Source organism: Chelonoidis abingdonii, chromosome 4 (assembly GCF_003597395.2).
Source record: "Chelonoidis abingdonii isolate Lonesome George chromosome 4, CheloAbing_2.0, whole genome shotgun sequence".
In the NCBI taxonomy this organism is placed as follows: domain Eukaryota; kingdom Metazoa; phylum Chordata; order Testudines; family Testudinidae; genus Chelonoidis; species Chelonoidis abingdonii.
In genome coordinates, this window is record NC_133772.1 from 137,226,601 (window position 1) to 137,253,708 (window position 27,108).

The window sequence follows — 27,108 nt, forward strand, 5'->3', positions numbered from 1 at the left end:
CACCTAAATCAAAGATGCCTGATTTTCAGAAGTACTAAGAACCTGTATCTCCCAGTGGCTTCAGTCTATTCTGATTTAAGTATCCACATTGGCTTTAGGGACCCAATGTTTGGCAATCTGGGCTCTAGTTTCCAGTATAATGATGTTCACTTACAGGAATATGCTACTGAATATTCTTATCCTGATTTATAGATGGCAAAAGCATGCACATAACAGCTACAAATATTTGCAACAGAATAAAATCTCTGTATTGTTACCCTATGAAAACTGATAATCAACTAGCTACTGTGCTACAATTCACTTGTTTACTTCCAAGATAATCTTGGGCCAAATTCAGTAGACTTGTGCTTCCAACATCACAGCTGAATTTGACCCCCTAAACTGTAATCATTTCCCCCACAGATTTAATAGGTATGTTGACACTTGTTTTACACATATAACGTCACACTGTATAGTCTATGGTATATCTATTAAGACACCTCAGCTGAACTCAACAAAAGAATAAATCCTTTTCCATCACCTTAAGTATAAGTTCTCAGATGGTGAAAATCAGCAAAGCTCCACTGAAGTCTAATGGAACTATTCCAATTTGCATCAGCTGAAATGTGGCCTACAGATTTATCTCCTTAAATCATATTTTGGGTTTTTATGATAAATTGGGAGCCATCTGAAGGAACCACCTCTTTTGGTAACTGCCTCTCTCTTTAATTGGACAGGCAAGAGGTAGACCTGTTGAGGACTTATATCTAAAAGATACTGTGATGGGGTGTACCTTGCCCTTCACGGCCCCTGCTGGAGAACCTGTGGTCCTACTACACCCCACCCCAGGAAGGACCAAAGGAGGTGGGGCCTCCAGGCCTTCCTACAGAGGCCTTGTGGAAGCACCCAATCAGAGCCCAGCAGGCTTGGCTAAAAGGAGGAGGTCAGTTCCTGGTGGGGGCCAGTGGGGTAAGAAAGTGTTCCTTTTCTCTGGCCACAGGAGACTGACTGGCTGCGTCCCCCTATCCCATCGCCGATGCATCTGTGACTAGGGACAGCAATGGTTGAGGCCTGGAGAAAGGTACTTCTGCACATACTGCTTGCGGATCATGCCACTACAGGAGGGACTCAAGGACTAGAGGAGTGAGACCAATTTGTCTAGGCGGTCTCAGTTCGGCCTGTATACCAGGGCTAGCCAAGCCTGAAGGGGACGGAGCTGTAGCTTGGCATGCTGTATCACATACGTGCAAGCAGCCATATGGCTGAGCAGTTTCAGGCAATTTCGTGCCATATTAGTGAGGAATCTTGCTGATGGTACCCATGGCAAAGAAGCGAGATTCCAAGAGGAATGCCCTAGCCTGACCTGAGTCTAGGAGAACTCTGATTAACTCTATCCTCTGAGTTGACGTTATGGTTGATTTGCCACGTTCAGAATGAGGCCGAGCCTGTGGAATGTCATCCGCACTAGGCTCACGTGGGCCTCTACTTGGGTCTGGGAGCGGCCCTTGGTTAGCCAGTGGTCTGGTATAGGAATTCTTGCACTTGTCACTTCTGTAGAAAGGCTGCCACAACTGCCATGCACTTGGTGAACATCCAAGGGGCCATCGAGAAGACAAAGGAGAGGACCGTGAACTGACAGTGGGTGTTTTTGATCATGAAACAGAGGAACTGTCTGTGGGATTGGATTATGGACACGTGAAAGTCCTCATCCTTCAAGTCGAGGGGGTATACCAGTCCCCTGGATCCAGGGAGAGAATAATGAAAGACAGGGAGCCCATGCGGAACTTCAACTTCTTCATGAATCTGTTTAGGTTTCACAGGTCTAAAATAGTCCTGAGCCCACCTTTGGGATTAGGAAACACTGGGAGTAGAACTCCCTGCCCCTGAATTCCAGAGGGACCTCTTCTACTGCCCTGAGTTGTAGGAATGCTTGCACCTCCAGCACTAGAAGTTGCTCCTGAGAGGGGCCCTGAAGAGGGACGGGGAAGGTGGGTGGGAAGGTGAGAGGGAACAGAATTGGAGAGAATATCCCAACTCTGCCATGCTGAAGACTCATTGGTCTGAGGTGATTTGAGCCCAAGGGTGGCAGAAATGGGACAGAAGATTCACAAACGGAAGGGAAGGATTCTGGATCTGAACTTGTGCATGATCCCCTTCAAAAGTTTGGTTTGGAGGCTGAAGGCTGCTTTACTGCACCTTGGGTCAGAGGAGGACTGAGAGGGCCTCCGTCTATTACTCCTGCCTTGCTTTCTGCTATAGTCCTGCCTAGGAGGATCTGAGTACAAGCGAGGCGCGGGTTTCAGCTTAAATGGCTTTCTTTAATGGGCTGGCATATGAAGCCCCAGGAACTTCAGGGTTGCCCGCAAGTCTTTCAGGCTGTGGAGCATAGTGTCTGTTTGCTCCGAGAAGAGTCCTAAACAGTCAAAAGGCAAGTCCTGAATAGTCTGTTGGACTTCGTTCGGGAGTCTCAACACTTGAAGCCATGAGCTCCGTATCATTGCTATTGCAGTTGCCATCGTATGGCTTTCTGAGTTCACCAAGTCATGGGAGGCCTGCAAGGAGGTCCTCGCGATGACCTTGCCCTGCTCCAGGACAGCTGCAAACTCTAAATGGAAATCTGCCAGAAGCAGTTCCTGGAACTTGGACAGCAGGTTCCAGGAATTACAGCTTTAGTGGCTAAGGACTGCCTGCTGATTGGCAACGTGAAGCTGGAGCCCTCCAGTACAATATACCTTCCTACCAAAGAGATCCAGCTTCTTCACCTCCTTGGATTTAGGAGTCAGCCCCAGTTGTCTCTGCCTTTTCTTCTGGTTGGCAGCCTCTACCATCAGAGTACTGGCTGAGGATGAGTAAACATACTGTTTGGAGGGCACAAAATATTTCCTCTCCACCCCTTTTGCCATGGGGGTAGGGGGAAAGAGAGGCGGGTTTTTGCCACAACACCTTAGTGGTTTAATGTATAGTCTTAATAAGGAGCAAAGATACCCTTGAAGGACCTTCAGGGACCAGAATGTTAACCATAGGGTTGGTCTCCTCCGACACCTCCTTTGCCTGCATGCTCAAATTTTGAGCCACCCTCCTGGGCAACTCTAGGTATGCCCTGTTGTCCATGGTAGGCAGTGTGGTGGAAGTGCCCGCCACCACTTCATCTGGGGAGACTGAGGAAAATGCCCACAGGGGCACTGGGCCTTCCTGACCCTCTGGTTTGCAGGGATCCCCTTGCACTGAAATGCCATGCTGAGAGTGCTGCTGATTTCCAGGCCTGCAGCCTTTTTGGTATTGGCCCTGGTGCCAGGTTCCACAGCAGTGTCAGCCTGTGTGCCCATCTCCTGCCCTCGCAGGTTGGGGGACAACCCTCAAGTGAAACTTATCTGAATCTAACTAACACTATTTGAACTAACACTATTTTTTTTAAACTATTTATAAGAAACAATAGGAAAAAGTCTACTAGGGGATCGCTTGCTGTTAGCAAAAGAGCTGCTCCAATGACTGTCACTAGCAGTAAGAAGGAACTGAAGAGGCAGCAGGTCAGCAGAGACCTCTATATACTGCCTTGAAGACATGACTCCAGGGGGCTCCACAGCCAACCCAATGGGTACTGCTAGGAGAAAATCCTTCCGGCAACTGTGCGTGCGGTGCGCACACACCTACCTGGAACTGACATGAGCAATCACTCGAAGAAGAATTTCCTTTTGTACAATTGCAGAGAATGTTGTAGTATGCTCATTGGTGCACATGACGGGGGGAATGCAGATTTTAGGAAGTCTTCTAGAGGCCAGAGACATCTGCATGAAGCTCCTGGGCCTTTATATTTGCTCCCCATATTGCAGTATACCTTAAATGGAGCCATCATGCCTTCATTTATGCTCCCACTATTATTGCTCACCCGGAATCCCTTTGAGGAAGGTAGATATTCAGATTATGGAGAGGGAGAAGAGATCCTGAATTAATGTTTATGAAGCATTCATTTAAATTTAGGCAATTAATCCCTGTGGCATTGCTGAGATTATGCCTTGAGGTGCAGCAATCCTCCTGGCCTCAACTGCCCTCTTGTTCTTTTGCAAATTATTAAACCTGTCTGCCATGAAACGCTTATAGAAGGGTTTCCACAGAGCTGAGGAAAATTATACTGTAGCGCTAGTACCATGCTCTGCTGTGCTCCCAACACAGATGCACCAAATCTGAATCCCTTCTGCTCAAATATGCCCCCATTTACAGTAATGGGATCTGGCCTATGAACTGTACATAACTTTAAACAGAAAATAAGAGACTCAGAAATAAAAGAGCAAAGAGTCCTGTGGCACCTTATAGACTAACAGACGTATTGGAGCATGAGCTTTCGTGGGTGAATACCCAGTTTGTCGATGTATTCACCCACAAAAGCTCATGCTCCAATACGTCTGTTAATCTATAAGATGCCACAGGGCTCTTTGCTGCTTTTACAGAACCAGACTAACACGGCTGCCCCTCTGAGAAATAAAGGAGTTATCAGGACAGGAAGTCCAGGTTTTCTGTGAAAATGACTACCATTTGCCCACATACAGTTCATTATCTAGATCAGGGGTCGGCAACCTTTCAGAAGTGGTGTGCCGGGTCTTCATTTATTCACTCTAATTTAAGGTTTTGTGTGCCAGTAATACTTTTTAACATTTTTAGAAGGTCTCTTTCTATAAATCTATAATATATATCTAAACTACTGTTGTATATACATACAATGTTTCAAATAAGGTTTCAAAATGTTTAAGAAGCTTCATTTATAATTAAATTAAAATGCAGAGCCTCCCAGACCGGTGGCCAGGACCTGGGCAGTGTGAATGCCACTGAAAATCAGCTCGCGTGCCACCTTTGGCATGCGTGCCATAGGTTGCCTACCCCTGATCTAGATGGTAAATACATTGAAAGGTTTACTTATTATTACTGACTTTTTAATGTGCAGTGTCACACCCATAAAAGGGTTAAACTAATTTGCCTTGAGTCCTTCAAGGTGCTGTTCATCATCATGCATTGATCAGATAGTGCTGTAAGTGTATCTTGTAACTATATCTGAATAATAATTCATTTCATATATCCAACCTGCACCTGTCCAAATAAATAAATCAATAAACAAATGAAACATTCCAACATCCCATTGTTTACAGTGGCAGAAACTCAAATGAGCACCATTCACTTTTATTGTCCAAATCTAATGTAATTTGAAGTCAACTGTATGGAGTTGAGTTTCTATTGTGCCAAATGCCTGGCTCTCTGCTAACAGACTAGCATAAAGCCTGCTAATTATTAATAGCATGTAAACAGTTACCAATGGTTCCTATACTGCTCTATGTACTTTACAGTACATTAAATCTAACCAGCTTTGTCCAGCAGTAAGTAGTATCATTGTATTGACTTATTTCCTCTTTTTAACACAAGATATATATTCACAGCATAAAATGATGCATGGTTTCATACATATAGAAGTCATCCTAAACAAGCTTTTTGCTACAAAGACTGTAGTTTTTAAAGTTGCACTGATGAAGTAGGTCACTTTATTCTTGCTTCTCCATATGTGTGCAAATAACTCATTTCTACCTTTGATGGTGTTCTGCTTCCACTGCTGCTGTGGAGTTTGGGTGAACTGAAGCTCCGATAACTATGTTCATTGTCATTCCAACAGAATAATCTTTCCATGAAATTAAAAATACATGACACTTTCATTTTATTAAAACGTAGACATACATTTATAAAATAGTGCCATTTACAAACCTTATAAAAATGATCAAAATATCTCTCAATGATATAATGATATAGATTAATTATAACAGAATTGTGCAAGGTTTAAACACAGATGCTGTGAAAAAGATGAATACATAAAATCTGAAATATATTTAAACAATTATTCTTAGAACAGGAACATAAGAATGGCCATACTGGCTCAGACCAATGGTCCATCTAGCCCAGTACCTTGTCTTCCAGCAGTGGCTGGTAAACATGTCTTACACAGAAAAAAGATATACTGCATGTTATGTTGGCCTTTTCCTGTTCCAAGTGGCAGTGCTGGCATTCCAACAATATCCTAGGATAATATATATTATGTGAATTGATAAATCTCTAAGCACAAAGTAACCATATCCCTTTTCTGTATTTAGTGATCAGGCTCTATTGTGGTGCAATACTGCACTAGTCCACACGGTATGTTTAAGTCAAGAGTTGTATTTCAGGAAAGTCAGTATGTGAGACAATTTCAGTCTCATATTACTTGAAAGAGAGATTAATTACATAGGGAGAAACTAAATAATCCATTTTTTTTCTGGAAAAGCAAGTCTGAATGAGACCTTTAGCAGTGTGAAAACAACTGTTTTATATTAAACCTATTGTTAATTAAGCTCCACAAGTTCAAAAACCAGGGCACAAATTATGGTCAGTCTTTTACTTTTTTAAACCCCTTTCACTGGGGGGCAAGGGGGAATAAAATAAAAATAAAAATATTAGTCCTTTTAGAGTTTACAAAAAGAGATAAAAGATTTAAATAACCTCTTAATTCCAGTTAAGTATGTAATGAAACTTATGGCCTCAGACTTCATGACACAAAAGATATAGTCTGGGATTTTGGAGAGGTATTTCAGCATTTTAGCTGCCTAATTCCCAATGAAATTCCATGGGAGTAGTGCCTATCTCCGTTAATCTCCTTTGGAAATCACAAACAAAATAAATGTTGCTTGCCTAATTAAAGGTGTGGTTTGTTTTCTTTATTCAGAGGTACAACAAGCAGGGCCAGATTAAGGCAGTGGCTTTAGAGGCTGCAGCCCAGGGAGCCCTCAAAAATAAAACACAGGCAGCGATCTCCAACTCCGGGACCACTAAAAGTCCCATGGTACAGCAGGCACTCAGGCAGGCTGATAGCACAGAAGTGGCTGGCTCCTAGCACATCTCTGTGGCCCCTGGCGGAGGGGTGGGGGTGGGAGGTGGCTCCGCACGCTGCCTCCACCCTCACCATCCTCACAGCTACAGGGGCAGCGCTTGCAGGCGCGGGCAGCACACAGAGACACACTGTCTCCGCCCCCGCAGAGACGTGCTAGGAGCCAGCTGCTTCCAGGAGCAGCATTGGGCTATGGCAGGCAGGTAGACGGCCTGAGCCCTGCTGTGCCGCCGGCCGGGAGCCGCCTGTGGTAAGCGCCTCCCAACCGGAGCCTGTACCTCACACACACAACCCTCCCCCCAACTCCCTGCCCCAGATCAGAATCCCCCTTCTTTACCCAAACTCCCTCCCAGAGCCCATACCCCCTCCTGCACCAAACTCCCTCCCAGGAAGAAGACTTGCATACAAGGGCATCACAAAATCTAATAGCCCCAGGCCCACAGGAGAGTTAATCTGGCCCTGACAACAAGGGGAACGATGCCAGCAGCTCAAAGGGAGAGCCTGAGAGTCTTAACAGGACCAGGTTTAGATCCCACGATGGAACGGGTTCATGAATCTGCATGTATAGTCTCTCCAAGCCCTTGAAAAAATAATAATGTACAATCCACCAGAGGGGGAAGGTGGAAATGGCCATTAGGTGTAACTTAATCAATGAAATGGCTAGGCCCTTCTGTTTCAGATGATGCAGATACTCTGTCATGGACTGGAGAAGTGACCTAGGGGGTGAGGGGCCTTGTTGGGATGACCACACAGAGAAATGCTTCCACTTGGTGAGGTAAGTGGGTTTAGTAGATGGTTTCCTACTATCTAGCAATACCTGGTGGACTTGCCCTGAATAGGCCCACTCCGCTGAGTTTAACCATAGAGCTTCCACATGGTGAGGTTAAGGGCCTTGAGGTTCAGATGGAACAATTGGCTGTGATCTTGTGAGATCAGGTCTGGGAGTAGAGCGAGTGGCGTCAGTGTTGCCAGCAAGTCCCTGGTCTCAATGAACGTCTCTGGTGTAAAAAGTACCACAATCCTACTGGTGCCACATTGACTCTCCTGTGCCAAGAAATGGTCCAGGTCAGAATTCAATGGTCCTGCCTATGAGGCGGAGTTGATAGTGCCGCCCTCAGAGTGGGGGCAGATGAGTAGCCAGACTCAGATCGCACTCCACTGCGCTCCCCATACTTGGCTCTCTTCAGAGTCGGGGAACATTCCCTCACGGCCAGCTGCTTCTTATATTTCTTCTTCGGCACTGGTGAAGGAGAATGATGCCGAGAGTCTCTCCCAACAGCTCTCAACTGAGTGCTGAGTTGGACCAGCTTGACTCCAAGAGGGAAGGAGCACCAATTCCATCAAGAGGGACTTCAACCTGGCCTCCCCGTCCTTGGTACAGGGCTTAAAGTCTCGACTGTTTAGGCAGCAGTCCCTGTTATGACTCTCTCCCAGGCCCTTCAGACAACTTGAATGCAGGTCACTCACAGACATGGACTTCCTGCAGGAGGCTCATGGCTTGAAACCCAGGGACTGGGACATGCCCAGCACTGGGAGCAGAAGAAACTCCAATAGGGTGAGAAGTACCAGCTAACTATATACATGTAATCTACAACAATCCAAATGGAGAAAATAAAGAACTGGGATAGGGAAACCAGGAAAAAATGACTAAACTAAGACTACTGAGTAGGAGTTTACCGAAGCAAGAGGAGCTCTTCCAGTGACTGTCATGTTCAGTAAGAAGGAACAGAGACGGTGTGGAACCGGCACTCTAGCCAGCCTGATGGATACCACTGAGGGAAAAATATCCAGCAACTGTGCACGCGGCACACGCACACCTAACGTGGGATGGACATGAGCAAGCACTCAACGAAGAACTTTGCCTTTAATGATAAATGTGTGTCCAGGTAATAAAATTTTATTAAGTATACAGATTTTGCTCTCTGTTACAATAGAATAGTCCATATATGGAGCCAAATACTGCTCTTATCCCTAGGTAACTCCACTGAAATTAATAGCATTGAACATCGGGTTAATAGAAAGCAAAATGTGGCCTATTATACCAATAACATCTACACCAAAAGTTGTGCTGCACTGCATTTTTGTATTTTTTTGTAGCCTAAAATGTTTAGGAGCATTTGGGATATAACCAGATTGATCATGTTAGAGCAGCATTTTCTTCTAGCACTTTAACAAGAACATTCTAAACCAAACTTGCTAAAAACTGCATCAGTTGCAGTTAACTACAAGACTTAGCACACTATTGAACACAGTAGGGTTTTGTTGTGGAGAGAAGAAGATGAGTGCTCATTGGAGCCTTGCATGTTAGCCCTGTTGCTTACCTGCTTTGCTACACACTGGGTAAAATACACTTTTAAAATGTTTTGTTCAAGAAAATAAAATAATTCTGTACAGCTTTAATTTAAATTTTATACAGATTTCTTTTCTATCCCTCCCTGATATCTCAGCTGATAAACGTTGTTCATTTTATAAAGTAACTTCTAATGACACCTACAACAGGGATAGGCAGCTACTGCTGTCCTTAACTTAACACTGTGTGCCCAAACTTGCAGTGAATCTGAAAATATGTAAAATACAGAATGAGAAACATCACACAATGGGTTGAGTCAAGGATGGAGAAGCCAGAAAACCAGTACAGGTTGGTCATATCCAAAAAGTGTTTGTTGGCCTATGTGACATGAGTTTAGTGGTTTTCACTAGACAAGTACCCACACCACAAAATCATCATCACAACTGCCATTACTTGGCAGTCTTAGTATAGAAATCAAGGATTGACTGAGCCATGTAACCAAGAAATCAGTCTTGCAGCACAATTGCTGGGCCGTATTGAAAAGCTTGCACTGATGCAGCTTATGCTATCCTGTTGTGTGTGTAAAGACAAAGATTCAGTCTTTAAGGCTGTAAACCCAGCAATTTCCACATAAACAAATATATAGTAAGTAAATTCCAATTTTTACTTTAAGTTTACATTTCTTAGTCTTTTTGGAAGTTACATCCTTATGTATAAATGTATAGCAGTATGCACAAAACAAGCATAATTAAAGGCATCTTTTTAAACATGTTAAATACCATATAATTGCTAAATACTATTAGTGTCTATAATCCGCTATATTATAAACCCTAAATATTTAGAGATGAGAGACAAAGCTCCTCCCTCATTTTCTGTGGTGGAAATCAAGTACACCACCACTGAAATCAAGAGTTACTCTAAATTTCCACTGGTTTGAAGAAGGGCAAAAATTGACAATGTGTTTTGGACAGACAGTTAAACGATTTTGTTTTAACCACATTTAAACAAACTCTGGATAATTACTTGGAGCTTCTATTTTATTGGACATACTTATGGTATTTAACAATCAGGGAAGCTATAGATTGAAGGCACTTGACTATTAAAACCTGTACTTAGTCACAGGAAGCTACTTCTTGAACAGGCAAACAGAAAACTTCCGAATAATGTACTCTCTTACCAGTCTGCCCCAACATCAACAAGAAGGTTTCATACTCCATGCCTATTCAAACCTTGGCCTCTTTAAAGAGGCTGACAATCAGGGTTACAGATAGTGCTGTTTATGATGGTGGGATTTTGTGTGTTGTGGACATATACCTAGAATAAACAGCTAAATTAATTTCACATAAACCACAGAGAAATCTTCCAATGACAATTGTTATCTATTGTTTGCATTATAGTAGCATCCATCGACCCAAAGATCGAGGCACTAAACAAATATAGTGGGATCAATTCCCACCCCAATGACCTTACAATCCACTTGGAAGACAAAGTCGGTATAAACAGAGGGAGTGGAGGAGGGAAGGCAAATATATTCTGGTACAGATAACCTATATGGACAAATTGTGAGTAGTGAGCTTCTTATGACAGAACCAGTAGTGGACTTCTGGTCTCTACCAATCTGTCCTGGAATGGAAAATGTGGAAATGGCAGAACAGGTAAACAGCTCTTTTGTTTCCACTTTCACAAAAATGGTTAGTAGCGATCAGATATCTAACACAGTGAACACTGGTGAAAATGAACTGGAATCTGAGGCTCAATTAGGGAAAGTTAAAAATTACTTAGACAAGTTAGACGTCTTCAAGTCAGCATGGCCTGATGAAACATATCCTAGAACATTCAAGGAACAGTCTGAGAAGGTACCTTATTGATTATCTTTGAAAACTCATGGAAGACTAGAGAGATTCCAGAGGACTGGAAGAGGGCAAATATAGTGCCAATCTATAAAAAGGATAATAAGGACTGTGACTGAGTGGTGAGGCTGTCACCTGACGTGCTAGAATTATCTCTGAGCCTGTTTTCCACTGCCAGCTTGGGACTCCAGAACCCTGCCTTGTTGAGCCAGACATGCTAGTCTGTTGCAACACAGACCCCAGGTCTGAACTACGCCCCCAAAGCTGCAGACTTAACTGAAAACAGCGTAGCAAGTACTCTTGTCTTCAGCACCCAGACACCCAGCTCCCAGTGGGATCCAAACCCCACATAAACCCGTTTTACTCTGTATATAGCTTATACGGGGTAAACTCATAAATTGTCCGCCCTCTATAACACTGATAGAGAGATATGCACAGCTGTTTGCTCCCCCAGGTATTAATCACTTACTCTGGGTTAATAAATTCACTTTTGTTTATTAATTAAGTATAAAAAGAAGGATTTAAGTGGTTTCAAGTAATAACAGACAGAACAAAGTAAGTTACCAAGCAAAATAAAACAGAAAATGCAAGTTTAAGCCTAATACATTTAAGAAACTGAATACAGGTAAATCTCACCCTCAGAGATGTTCCAATAAGCTACTTTCACAGACTAGACTCCTTCTTAGTCTGGGTCAAATCCTTTCCCCTGGTACAGTTCTTGTTAGTTCCAGCTCAGGTGGTAACTAGGGGATTTCTCATCACTGGCCGCCTCCATTGTTCTGTTCCACCTCCTTTCATAGCTTTGGCACAAGGTGGGAATCTTGTTTCTCTGGATTCCCACCCCTCCTTCTAAATGAAGAAGCACCAGGTTTGAGATGGATTCCAGTATCATGTGACATGTTCACATGTCCTGTGAGACTTCATTACTCACTGGCTGGCACCCACGTATAAAGGAAGGCTTACAAGTAAACAGAGCCATTTACAACCAATTGTCCTAGTTAATGGGAGCCATCAAGATTCCAAGCCACCATTAATGGTCCACACTTTGCAGTTACAGTAGCATCTCAGAGTAATACTTCATATTTCTAGCTTCAGATACAAGAATGATACATTCATACAAACAGGATGAACACACACAGTAGATTATAAGCTTCGTAATGATACCTTACAAGAGACCTTTTGCATAAAGCATATTCCAGTTACATTATACTTACACTCATAAGCAAATTTCCATAAATATATGGAGTGCAATGTCACAAGGACAACCTGCGGAATTACAGACCAGTCATCTTAACTTCAGTACCCAGAAAATTAATGGACCAAATAATCAAGCAAGCAACTTGCAAATCCTAAAAGGTGATAAGTAACAGTCCGCATAGATTTGTCAAGAACAAACCCTGTCAAACCAACCTAATAGCTTTCTTTGACAGAGTAACAAGCCTTGTGGAGTGGGGGGAAGCAGTAGATGTGGTATATCTAGGGCACTGCTTTTCAACCTGTGGTTTTTGGACCCCTGGGGATAGTGGACTATGTCTATGGGGTCCAGGAAAGGTTGTTGTTGCCACAGAAGAAAGGGGTCTGCACCTCCATTTGAAATTTTTTAGGGGTTCACAAATGAAAAAAAAGTGAAAACCTCTGGCCTACAGAAGTTGTGGAATCGCTATCACTGAAGGTTAAACAAACACCTGTCAGGAATGATCTAGTTATTACATAGTCCTGCCTTGAGTGCAGGGGACTGGACTAGACGACCTACTGAGGTCCCTTCCAGTCTTACACATCTATGATTATCTAATTCAGTGTGTTTAAATCATTGTCTAAATAACTATTTGAGATAAGGGAATAATATGTCAGTTTAAGGCATAATTAACTTAAATATTTTGTACTGTCCAGGAGAGTGCTGGCAGTACAGGACATACATTTCTGGGGGGAAATCTGGGACTGGGGGTGCATTGGGGTCACTCTGAAGTATAACCAAGACCGATGAGAGCCAGAGTGTAACCTAAAGCGTGGCTGGCAGACTGCAGTTCCACACAGACACTCAAGGGTGTGGTTTGAATGCTGTCTATGCGTGGCCCAGGTGGGAGCTATTTCCACAAGGCATTGTAAGGCACTCAGGACTGCCAGGCAAGGGAGACACAGTTGCTCATTAGTCTAGATTGAACCCTGGTATGATACAATGGGTTTCTGTATAACAAAACTATATAATACCTTCTTTCATCTTTTAATAGATTAATCACAACAGTCAAATATTTTTAGGTTTCAAACTTATTTTTTCCTTAAGATTTACACTTTGTACCATATGTTTATAGATGATAAAGAACTGACAGTAATAGATTCCAAAGAGTTCTTGTCATTCATAAACACTGTTCAGCACAGGAATTTACTTTTTATCTGAACAAATAATTCTGTGTAATGGAGTACTGATGTATAATTTAACTCTGTCTTTGCTTACTTTTAAGGATTTAATTTGTGACATGAAGTGTGATAGCCCTTTGCTGTGTTTAAAACATATTTTCTATAGTAGGAGTGTCTTCACTTCAGAACCTCAGGATGGATTCCCAGATAGCATAAATCAATGTAGCTCCATGAAAGTCCGTGGAGCTATGTCAATTTATATCAAGTGAGAATCTGACTGCTCATCTTCTTTTGTTTCCTTTTGAAGACGTGCATCAGAACTAGGAAAATGTTACAAATTATCAGTCCCATAATTAAACAAGAAAATCAGTTAAGTTAGTAATGTTATTATAGAGTATGCTAAATCTGAAAGAACAATTCAATAACCAGATATATTGTTTACACTCTTCCATAACCAATTTCACATACTTAAAACTTGCTCCAGTACGTGTGATCTAAGTTTCTCCATTTTACACTTGGAAAACTATGCATGACATATTAATGCTAGTTTTTTGAGGGATCTTATATTAAAAAAATACAGTACTCCTGACCTATCTAAAAAGATTTCAGAGTGACAGGAAACCTCTGACCAGAAACAGCATTAATCAGAGTTGCCAAGAGGCCTGCACCATTCCCAGTCTCCACTCACTTATCTATTTGCATCACTGGGGTGAATTAAGTCTCATTTTCAAAAGCAGTTTGCAGAATTAAGAAGTGATATCAAAGAACTATTTCCTACTAACAGGTTTCTAAAGGTCAATAAACTTACTAGGAAGAATCAGGAATGTATCTCTCAGAATTATGGAGTGACAAAGTATTTTTTTTTTTTTTTTTAGTATGTACTGTAAAAGCCAGAAGAAAGAGGATTTCCAACGTTTCTCTGATTCCATTAATGGAGTACTGAGAACAATTACTTAAAAAAAAAATCATACTACTAACAGAAAAATGTGTTTTGGATGCAATTCCGTACAGAAGAGCAAGCATGACAGAATGGTGGAACTGCGAAACCACTTGAAACAATCCCTTATAATTAAGAACATAAGAACGGCCACACTGGATCAGACCAAAGGTCCATCTAGCCCAGTGTTTTTCAAACCGAGGTCACTGCTTGTGTAGGGAAAGCCCCTGGAGGGCCAGGCCAGTTTGTTTACCTGCCCCATCCACAGGTCCAGCCGATTGCGGCTCCCACTGGCCGTGGTTTGCTGCTCCAGGCCAACGGGAGCTGCTGGAAGCAGCGCAAGCCGAGGGACCTACTGGTCGCGACTTCCAGTAGCCCCCGTTGGCTTGCAGCGATGAACCACGGCCAGTGGGAGCCGCAATCAGCCGGACTTATGGACGGGGCAGATAAACAAACCAGCCCGCTCACCAGGGACTTTCCCTACACAAGTGGCTACCCCAGTTTGAGAAACGCTGATCTAGCCCAGTATCCTGTCTTCCAACAGTGGCCAATGCCAAGTGCCCCAGTGAGAATGAACAGAACAGGTAATCATCAAGTGATCCATCCCATCACTCATTCCCAGCTTCTGGCAAACAGCGGCTAGGGACACCATCCCTGCCCATCCTAGCTAATAGCCATTGATGGACCTATCCGCCATTAATTTATCTAGTTCTTTTTTGAATCCTGTTATAGTCCTGGCCTTCACAACATCCTATGGCAAGGAGTTCCACCGGTTGTGTATTGTATGAAAAAATACCTCCTTTTTTTGTGTTTTAAACCTGCTGCCTATTAATTTAATTTGGTGGCCCCTAGTTCTTGTGTTATGAGAAGGAGTAAATAACACTTCCTTATTTACTTTCTCCACACCAGTCATGATTTTATAGATCTCTATCATATCCCCCCTTAGTCTTCTCTTTTTCAAGCTGAAAAGTCCCAGTTTTATTAATCTCTCCTCATATGGCAGCCATTCCATACCCCTAATAATTTTTGTTGCCCTTTTCTGAACCTTTTCCAAGTCTAATACATCTTTTTCGAGATGGGGCGACCACATCTTCAGGAAGTATTCTAGATGTGGGCGTACCATGGATTTATATAAAGCCAATATGATATAATCTGTCTTATTATCTATTCCTTTGATTCCCAACATTCTGTTCCTTTTTTTTGACTGCTGCTGCACATTGACTGGATGTTTTCAGAGAACTATCCACAAGGACTCCAAGTTCTCTTTCTTGAGTGATAACAGCTAATTTAGACCCCATCATTTTATATGTATAGTTGGGATTATGTTTTCCAGTGTGCATTACTTTGCAGTTGCCAACATTGAATTTCACCTGTCATTTTGTCACCCAGTCACCCATTTTTGTGAGATCCCTTTGTAACTCTTCACAGTCTGCTTTGGACTTAATGATCTTGAGTAATTTTGTATCGTCTGCAAATTTCGCCACCTCACTGATTACCCCTTTTACCAGATCATTTATGAATATGTTGAACAGTACTGGTACCTGTACAGACCCCAGTGGACACCACCATTGACTTCTCTCCATTCTGAACATTGACCATTTATTCTTACCCTTTGTTTCATATCTTTTAACCAGTTACCAATACATGAAAGGATCTTCCCTTTTATCCCATGACAGCTTACTTTGCTTAAGGGCCTTTGGTGAGGGACTCTGTCAAAAACTTTCTGAAAATCTATATACACTATATCCACTGCCCCCCGCTTGTCCACATGCTTGTTGACCCCCCTAAAGAATTCTAGTAGATTGGTGAGGCATGATTTCCCTTTACAAAAACCACGTTGACTCTTCCCCAACAAAGTATGTTCTTCTATATGTCTGAAATTATTGTTCTTTACTATAGTTTCAATCAGTTTGCCCGGTACTGAAGTTAGGCTTACTGGCCTGTAATTGCCGGGATCACCTCTGGAGCCCCTTTTTAAAAATTGGTGTCACATTAGCTATCTTCCAGTCATTTGGTACAGAAGCTGCTTTAAATGATAGGTTACAGACTACACTTAGTAGTTATGCAATTTCACATTTGAGTTCCTTCAGAACTCTTGGGTGAATACCATCTGCTCCTGAAGACTTATTACTGTTTAAAGTATCAGTTTGTTCCAAATCCTCCTCAAATGACACCTCGATCTGGGACAGTTCCTCAGATCTGTCACCTAAAAGGAATGGCTCAGGTCTGGGAATCTCCCTCACATCCTCCACCATGAAGACTGATGCAAAGAATTCATTTAGTTTCTCTACAATGGCCTTATCATCCTTGAGTGCTCCTTTAGCATCTTGATTGTCCACTGGCACCACTGGTTGTTTAGCAGGCTTCCTGCTTCTGATGTACTTAAAATTTTTTTTTGCTATTGCTTTCTGAGTCTTTGGCTAGCTATTCTTCAAATTCTTTCTTCCTAATTATATTTTTGCACTTCATTTGCCAGAGTTTATGCTCCTTTCTATTTTCCTCATTAGGATTTAACATCCACTTTTTAAAGGATGCCTTTTTGCCTCTCTCGGCTTCTTTTACTTCGTTGTTTAGCCACGGTGGCTCTTTTTGGGTTCTCTTGCTGTGTTTTTTAATTTGGGTTATACATTTAAGTTGAGCCTCTATTATGGTGTCTTCAAAAAGTTTCCATGCAGCTTGCAGGGATTTTACTTTTGGTGATGTACCTTTTAATTTCTGTTTAACTAATTTCCCTGTTTTTGTGTAGTTCTCCTTTCTGAAATTAAATGCTACAGTGTTGGGCCACTGTGGGGTGTTCCCCGTCACAGGGATGTTAAATTTAATTATATTATGGTCATTGTTACTAAGGAGTCCAGCTATATTCACCTCTTGGACCTGATCCTGTGCTCCACTTAGGACTAAATCAAGAATTGCCTCTCCTCTTGTAGGTTCCAGGACTAGCTGCTCCAAGAAGCAGTCATTTACGGCGTCAAGAAACTTTATCTCTGCATCCTTTCCTTAGGTGATATGTATCCAGTCAATATAGGGAAAGTTGAAATCCCTCATTATTAATGAGTAAACTATAAAGCGAATGTAGAGGAGTAACCTAGAGGTTTAACCAACTAACTGATGGAAATTCAGCAGTCTATGTGAAATGAGCCTAGTTCACATCCAAATCACAAAAACTTCTGCTACAGCTGGCACTTACTGACAAATATAATGACAGAGACCAGGGATGGCATAGATCTTGGAGGCTGAACTATCCCTATAGGTGGTCCCACCAGTATAGTTGAGACTCACTGGCACTGCAGTTTTGGGCAAACTAACACTGTTATGAACAAAATAGGTGCTGCACAGATCACAAGTAACTTGAACAGGAGCTAAAGGTGCTCTGCTCATTGCTAGATCAGACCCAATATGATGCCTGGATGTAATTCTGTATCTCACATTAGCCAGCTAAGTTACTGTTTTAAAGAAGTCATAGTATACATCAGTAGAGACCTCATCAGAGGAACACAGAAAAACACACAACCTGAGGTCAGAGACTATAATTTTTTACAACCCATATCAATTTTTCTCTTCAAAGTGAGAGTTTGGCGGGAGTTCATAATGAAACTGCAGCCAGATGGTTATAGTAGTAGAGTTTACTGTTAAAAGGTGCATTTTTTCACACTTTAGGAGGTAAAACAAACAGTTGAGAATGCACATTCATTTATTCAACTGTTAATGCATTAGCTGGGCCAAGCCACTTCATACCTAGCAACTACCCATACAACTAAGATTTTTGATGTGTAAGTAAAGCTTTCCTATAAACCATGGGAAGTTTGCTTTTCAGATACACAATTCATTTTTTGTGTGTACCTTTCCAAGAATGTAGTGGCTGAAGTTTAGTTTCGCGTATGCCTACTATTGCTATCACTTAAATTTGAATGAAATAAAAACATGAGAATTGACCAGTGTCGTCTTTCTTATATTTATATGCTAAATTCAGTCACATTTTAATTACAATGTTATATTGCAAAGCAACTACTCATTACATATAAAACAATACTTAATTTCCAAGCATATTGGAATCTATATTAGGAGTCAGGATGTGGTGCTTGCACTAAGAAACACGATATATTCACAGGTCAAACTTATGACTTTTTTCATGAACATCATTTTACACCATCAGCTCAGCACATAAATTAAGGTTATAATCTGGGATACACATGTGGCTCTTCTGGCACCATGTTAACTCTGATAAATTCCAGAAAAAGTCACAAATTGCAAAGTCACATGGTTTGCTTTAGAAAACTGTAACAATATTTAATATATAAGACAGACTTTAAATTGAATATTGAACTTTATAGCATTTTGACTAATTTCCTAGCATTTACAGCTTGGTTGCAAATAGATTTTACTCCATTTTCATAGTCTCATAACTTTCCTATATATTTATTTTTGGTGCTGATATTTTCCATACTTGATTTATCTCCCTCCCCCAAACCCCCCCCCAAAGAAGTCTGAGCAAAATGGAAGGCAAGGATGGAGGGGAAAAGACGCTCTTGTTTTAAAAATTTCTGACCATACATTTCAGAAAAAGCTAAACCAAAACAGCTGAAGTTTGAAACTTGGTCTGGACCAGTGCTGACTCCAGCTTGTTTGCTGCCCCAAGTGGTGAAGCGGGGAAGGGGAGAGGAGAGAAGAGAAATAAAGCCGCGATCAGCAGCACTTCAGCGGCAGCTCTATCATGCCACTTCATTCTTCACTAAGAGAGGGACCCACCATCGAATTGCTGCTGAAGACCCGGATGTGCAACCCCTTTCCACTGGCCCCCCCAAGCACCTGCTTCCTTTGCTGGTGCCTGGAGCTGGCCCTGGTCTGGACATAGCACTCGTGAAGAACAAAAGTCTTTGCATAGTTTGAAATAAAAGAGATAACCCTTTGAAATCTATGCACTGAACATGTGGTTTTGAACAGTGTTTCTATAAGTTTACAAGGCACACTAAAATATAAATCTATTGCATATGCGTGGCACAGATAATTACATGTGCACTTGCTGAAGAACTTACAAGTTCTGCTGCTGAAAGGCTGCAGAGCAAAGAACTTCCAGTTATTGCCTTCAGCACCTCTCTCTCCCCCACTCTATACCCTTTTTCTTGACAATAAACAAGAAGTTAAATACAGCCTAGAATAATTTCAATTTCAGTTTGCAAGGTCATGGGCTCCAAACAAATTAAAAAAAACACACACCAAAAACCAAGAATTTTCAAAAATTAAAATTGTTCAGTTAATGTAAAGTCAGTCCCATTACATGTTAAATGTCAGCCTTAACACTAACCTCAACTCTTATACTCGGTGGGCCCAATTATGCAAGTAGTTAAGCAAAACATTAATTTTATTCAGTTCAATAGGACAATGCACATGCATAAAGTTAAGCATGTGCTTAAATGTTTGCAAGATCAGGGCCTACAAAGGGCTGAGATAAAGGCTTTTATCAGACATTTGATGCTTTGTGCTCAACCTTCATGAAGATTGCCTGTAACCCATCCGGGTGAGCAGAAATGATAACCAGGAATTTTAACATTAAAAGCAAACCTTTAACCCCTTCCTGCTATACAGAAAGAAGGCAGAATACTGAATCTGTTCTGGGGTGGTCTGTTTTTTTTTTTTTAAAAGGTTCATAGATTCCCAGGCCAGAAGGGACCACAGAGATCATCTAGGTTGAACTATACAACGTAGGCTATAGAACTTTCCTAAAATAATTCCTAGATCATATGTTTTAGAAAAAAACATCCATGCTGAATTTTGAAAATTGTTGGTGATGGAGAATCCTTGGGAAATTGTTCCAATGGTTAATTACTCTTACTGGTAAAAATTTACACCTTATTTCCAGTCTGAATTAGTCACTGGATTGTTATAGCTTTCTCTGCTAGATTGACAAATCTGTTATCAAATACTTGTTCCCAATGTAGGCGCTAATATACTGTAATCAAGTCACCACTTAACTTTCTCTTCATTAAGCTAAATAGATTGAGCTCACTGAGTCTCACTATAAAGCAGGTTTTCTAATCCTTTAATCATTCTTGTGGATCTTCTCTAAACCTGCTCCAATTTATCAACATCCTTCTTGAACTGTGGACATTAGAACTAAACATAGTATTCCAGAAGTGGTCACTCCAGTGCCAAATATAGAGGTAAAATAACATCTCTACTCCTACTCAAGATTCCCATTTATGCATCCAAGGATCCCATTAGCACTTTTGGCCACAGCGTTCCACTGGGAACTCATTTCAGCTGATTATCCACCATGACCCTCAAATTTTTTTCAGTCACTGCTTCCCAGGATAAAGCACCCCATTCTGTAATTATAATCTACATACTCTGTTCCTAGATCTATACATTTAGCCATATTAAAATGCATATTGTTTGCTTGTGTCTAGTTTACCAAACAATCCAGATTACTCTGGATTAATAACCTGTTCTATTCATTATTTACCATTCCCCCAAGTTTTGTGTCATCTCCAAACTTTATCAGATTTTGTTTTCTTTAGGTCATTGATAAAAAAAAAATTTAAAAGCATAGGGCAAAGAACTGATCCCTCCAGGACCCTACTAGAAATACAACCCATCAATGATTTCCCATTTAAAACTACATTTTGCGACCTGTAATTAGGTTGTTTTTAACTCATGTAATGTGTGCCATGTTAATTTTATTTGTTCTAAGGGTATTTTTAATCAAAATGTTGTGTGGTATCAGGTCAAACACCTTTTTTAGGAATCTAAGTATATTACTTCAACACTATATTGCATCAACATTATTACCTTTATCAACCAAACTTCTAATCTCAAAAAAAATATATATCAGGTTAGTTTGACAGGATCTATTTTCAGCTCATATTTTACCTACAATAATTTATATTCCTTTCATTTGGCTTTCAATTTATGAAGGATCTCGGTTGGGCTTCATTAACTACTTGTATCTTCTCATTTAACCATGCTCAATACCATTTTTTTCCTTGAGTTCTTGCAACTGTATTATGCAGGCACTGGTCACAACTCCCTAAACTGAAAACTTCCGACTCAACCTTAACAGGAGCTTTAAATCTTTTTATTTTATAGAAATCTTACGGAAATGGCAAACACAAAAACCAAGACAGACTACAGACTATGAGTATCTGAATTTTTCCTGGTGTCTTGATGAAAACAAATTGATATAGAGAGAACGAGTGTACAAAAATCACCCCTCTGGCAATTTTCCCCCTGGATTTTCTCACTTTTCTTTGCAACCCTTCTGCAAGAAGTCTAACACACTCTGCAGCTTTTCTTCATCTACATTATTGCTCTTCATGTGCCAGTTGCTCAAAAATTATTTATATATCAGTAATGTTTGTCTGTAGAGCATTATTTAGTCCTAACAAAAAATATGTGCAACAAGTTGAACTCGCCAGCATACAATAGACAGGAACTCACCCTTTCTAACTTATTCTTTAAGTTTCCATGACATTTACTATCCTTATTACTGACTAAAGCCATGAATCCCAACTAAGTCTGCTGTCAAGTACAGCTACTGAACAATCTCCCTCCCAGTTTTGCTAGCAGAGGGTTTATGCAAAATCACAGCAGGCAAAAAATCCAAGTGACTAAAATGAAGGCAAAACCCAAAGGAATGCAGCCTTCTTTCAGATTGAGAGCAACTCAGATCACTCTCCAGTTAAGTCCTTAAGGTGGTCTGTCTGGATGTGTAGTCTATATAGATTGGCACTAATTGTATTACCCTCCCTTAATATTTATTGAGTCTATTATCTTGTGTAGGATCGGTGTCAGACTGATAGTCCTATAATTACCCAGGTCATCCACTTATCCTTTAATAATATTGGCACATTAGCTTTCTTTCAGTCTTCTGGAACTTCCCCAGTGTTCCAAGACTCATTGAAAATCAATATAAATGATCCTCTGAGCTCCTCAGCCACCTCTTTTTAAACTCTTGCATCCAAATTATTTGGACCTACTGACTTAAACAGCAGCTATTAAAGTTAGACATTTTTAACAGTCTCCTAAGATAATACTCTTTCCATTCTACTAGTATCATGATACTACAACATCATGATTTTTTTCAAATAGCAGAAATATTTATTGAACATCTCTGCCTTTTCTGTATTATTATTGATAATTCTGCCACTTCCATCTAGTAATGGACAAATATAATTGAGAGTATTCTTTTTATTCCTAATATAAACTCCTCCTTTTTTCTTAATTCTGCTGGCCACAGAGTTCTCCTTGTGTCCCTTTGCTTCCTTTCTCAATTTTCTAGGATTCTTAGCTTCTAATTTATATCACTACTATAGCTACCTTCACTTCCCCTCTAAATCAGTTTTTTAATCAATAAAGTCTTCTTCCTCAATTTGTGGAACTGTGGCTGTTTTAGGCATCTAATAAAGCAATTCCCAATCATCATTCATATTTTTCTGATTAAATTCTCTCTCTCAGCTAACTTAACTCATAATTATTTTCAGATTTGTGAAAATGGCCCTTTTAGAGCACCAAGTATATACATTATTACTCTGGGTTTTATTGTTTATACATTATGAACATGATCCAGTCCTGATTACTTTACCAAGGTTACTATTAATTTTTAGTTCTCTGATCAGTTCGTTTTTATCTGTCAAGATGAGGTTTTATATAGAATTCTCCTATGTTGAGGATACAACAATTTTTCAGTTAGAAAATTGTCATCTATAATAGTCAGAATTTTTTGAAGTTTATTGTACATATTCCACAGCCAGTGAACACAGTAAAAATAAATATTTAGGGTACAATTTTCAAAATCTCCTAAATCCCATTCACTTTCTTTCAGGGGTAGGTGACTTTTGAAAATTTTACCCACAAAGAAGAAAATCTCCTGGGTTTCTGAGGCTTATTTCATGTTCTTTGTAACAAGAACTTCTGTATCAATCTCTTCTGTTTCCACTGGCAGCATGCTTATTTTGGATGCAGAACTAGAGACAAAGGGTGTCCTTGGAGAATCTCAGAATAGTGATACCCAATGACAGAGGAAATCATTTTACACCTGACATAATACATCTAAGCCTGCCATAGATAAAGTGTAGAGTGAGAGACAACAGCCACTATTCACACAGAAGTAAACAAAGTCAAAGAGACCACACTGAAACAGAAGCCTAATGGGATAATCTCTTCAGAGTGATGCACACAGTCAAACTCTCGCTCTGCACAAGTTACATCCTGGCAGCTTTATTCCATTTACTCACCTAAGGCTTCAGGGGTACAAGACAGAGAAGAAACTGTGGCTGCTGAAGGATAAGACCTCATCTCATCCAGAGCCCCTTTACTTCAGTGAGTCTTTCCATTGACTTCTAGAGGCTTTGCGGGAGGTTCTTGGTGGGTAGCTAAGAACAACCTGGCAAGCAGCAGACATGAGAATAGTTTGCAGAGTGAGAGAATGAACCTTAAAATGATCAGTCCCAAGTCTACTACCACACAAATTTAATCTCTCCTTTCATTCCAGTCTTTGCTGCCCAGTGTCAAGACACTCATTCAAGAGAAGGAAAGAAACTGTCCTTTCATCATTACGCCCACTTACTGTGCCATACAAGTTTTACAGATCTGCAGGGCTAGATCACATGAGGATGGAAATAGGAAAACAGCACTGAGAATACAATAAAAACATGGCTTAAGCTGCCACTAACACTTTAGGAACATGTCAACAGCAACCTTTTGCTAATATTTCTTATTCCTTTTATAATCATTTTGCTAATGAATGCCACTGTGCCTTAAATATTGCCCATTTAGAAGTCTTTGTCAACTGCTCTTTCGAGCACTCTTTCCAGAAATCCTAGATTTCTCCTAACTGGTCTCTCTTTATTCATCTTCCATTAGCCCAGTCCATCAACTTAACCTAAAATGAGTCAGTCAGCCCCTAAAAATCCAGGGCTTGCATTTTCCTTTATCACCCTGTCAGTTTCTTGGAGGCAGCCTAGCGTGGAGCTGTTGCACCTCGACTATCCCAAAATGTTTTGCATCCTCATCTCTCTCTGTTCTCCTTCCTTTACAGCTGGGCTTGTTTGTGTATTGGTCCTGAGGGGGTGGGAGTAGGTGCATGCCTGCATGATTGGCAATTCTGGCAGCTGGGCTGGGGGGTGCTCAACCTGATTGCCTGTAAGTGGGGACTATTTTCCCTTCTGCTCAGTATGAGACTTGTAAACCCCATTACAAATCCACCCCTAAAGGCTGAGGCCCAGCCTTGACTGGCAAAGGCTACTTCTCTTGATAGAAAATCAACACTGCGATGCAAACTTCCTGCCGGCTGTTGCAATCATATGCCTTCCGGATACAACAGGCACCATTTCAAGATCCTCTGGTTTGTCTCTTCCAGTACATTCAGCCTGCACAAGGGGACATGATCTGTAACTAATGTGGATACATTCCCCAGGAGGTAGTGCCATAAGCTTTCTATTGCCCACTTGGCGGCCAAGCAATCCTTCTCTATCATCAAGTATACTCCATCATGAGGAAAGAGTTTCTGGCTGATGTCCACTATTGGGTGTTCTTCTCCATCTACCTCTTTGGAAAGGACCACCCCTAGCCGTACATCCAATGCATCTGTTTGCAATACAAATTCCTTCTCGAAGTTTGCATCTGGATATCCATAAGATCTATTCTGAGGCAGTGCCCTTAGCTATGTTGGTTACTGAGACTACTATGATGGCAAAATGCGATATGAACCAGTGATAGTAGCTAGCTAGACCTAGAATGGCCCAAACTTGCCTTTTGACGATGGGAGTTTTATACGCCTGTAAGGCATGAACCTTATCCACCAACAGATGGATTTTTTCTCCACTGACCATGTAACAGGCTTCCTGTTTTCCTATCATGCACTAGCTGGGTTAGCTGTCAACCTGGCTTCCCTCAGTGACCAGGGAATAGCAGCCATTTTGTCCAGATGGAAATCCTTTCTATAAATTACTATGTCCTCCCAGTATGCCACTGCATATTGATTATGCTGTTGGAGTAACTAGTCTATCAAACGTTGAAAAATAGCCGCTGCATTGTGTAACCTGAAGGGCAAGCAGTGTTCACCTTTCTGAAGTCTATACAGAAATGCAGTGAGTCATCTGGCTTTGGAACCAGTACAACTGTACTCATCAAGTCACTTTGGGATTCCTCTGTTGTCACGAGTTCTAACATGACCTTGAGTTCTCTCAACACCTCTTGTCAATTTGTTGGGGACTGGTCAAAGCTCTTCCCATATTACTTCACTTGGTTCCATATTATTGTGATGGTGAGAAAAGGACATCTCCCCAGAATGGGCTGAGAATATCTTTGTAAAAGTGGCCACCAATTGGAGTGTCTGTTCCTTTTGCTTCTGGTTTAAGTTCTCTCAAGGGGTATTGAGCTTTCTTTCAGGCAGTTGTTAATTTGGGGTTCCAGTTCTCATTTCTCAGGACATGGCATTCCCTGGCTTTAGCAAATTTACATGGTAAATTTGGGGAGGGCACGCCTCTTGGCTGTCTGATTAAATAGTCCATTGTTCCAACCTTCTTTATCATCTCATAAGGGCCTTGGCGATCAGCTTTGATTCAGAGCTCGGAAAACGCAGTAGAACTCTGTCACCTGGCTGGAAGGTGCATAGTTGTACCCCTTTATTATAACGTCACTGTCATTCCTGTACTTCTTTGAGGTTTTCTTTAGTGTAGGCCCCAACAGCCTCCAGTCTCTCACATAACTTTAAGACATCTTGTACAAGGTTTTCAGCTCTTGGAGCCTAGTTTTCCTATATACTGCACCAGGTTTAGTATGCCTCTTGGCTATCACCTATATAGCAGTTCAAAAGGTGAAAATCCTGCAGAAGCTTGGGGTACTTCCCTAATGGTATAGAGTAGGGCCATGAGTAATTGATCCCACTGTCAAGTCCAAGGTAATAAATTTCCTAAGACTTCTCTTTAGCATCTGATTAAATCTTTCCACTAGGCCCACTGTCTGAAGAGGATACTTGGATGTACATAATATTTTAACCTTCAGCATACTACATATACTCGTATATGCTGGTGTCTGGAGGCACTTCTCTAGCAGGCCTATAAGGTTGATGCCTATTCATTCAAAGGGGGTCTCCACCAAGGGAAGAGGTACTAGTGGACCATGGGACTCCGTTGGGGGCCACTAATTAGCATTCAAGACATGATGCACAGAAATTCTTGACTTCTTTAAGGACCCCTGGCCAAACGTATCGGCACAGGATCCTAGACTATATCTTATCTTTCCCACGGTGTCCCACATATGGGATTGTGTGAGCTTCTATATCTAGCACACAACAGTACACCTAGGGCACTTGTAATTGGTTTGTTTCTCCTGCATCAGCTTGTCTGGTCTATGTGATATAACAAGTCCTACTTAAGGGCAAAACAAGGGTACTACCATGCCTTCTTGGGGTCTGTCACTGCCACTTGCTCAAAGCCTGAGTTTCTTTGTTCCATGCAGAAATCCTAGAAGCCCATTAGCCTCTCTGGCTCCATTTTGCAAGGGAGTGTCTTGTTTTGGTTCTTTCCCTGCATCTTCTGCATTGCCTGGATCGACTATAGTCTGTGGTCTCCATTATGCCTACGGAGGGAATAGCCTCTCAGCTTTCTCCACTCTTTCCTGTCTATCCACTTCTTTCTATGTAACTTTTTCCTTCTAGGCCAGTATTTAAATAGATTGGAGTCCTTAAAAGGGAATAAGAGCTCTAATGTTTTTGTTGGAGCACCTTCTTCAGGCTCCTGTGTTAAGGGAAACTTCCGTAAGAGTTCTTGAAAATACGGCCAGGCTCAGGCTAATATCAATGGGT

At 41.3% G+C, this 27,108-nt stretch overlaps 1 protein-coding gene across 3 annotated transcripts in view; it reads right to left on the bottom strand.

The window, feature by feature from the left end:
• The window catches only part of NUDT14 (nudix hydrolase 14), an 82,165-nt gene that overhangs the window by 39,300 nt on the left and 15,757 nt on the right, over positions 1-27,108 (bottom strand). Inside the window, exon 2 of one of the 3 annotated variants that reach the window (XM_075065717.1) lies at positions 4,902-5,058. The exons of the other annotated variants lie outside the window; for them this stretch is intronic. The gene's annotated coding sequence lies outside the window, so the exon portion shown is untranslated. The remainder of the gene's footprint in view (positions 1-4,901; positions 5,059-27,108) is intronic. 3 annotated transcript variants of the gene reach the window in all.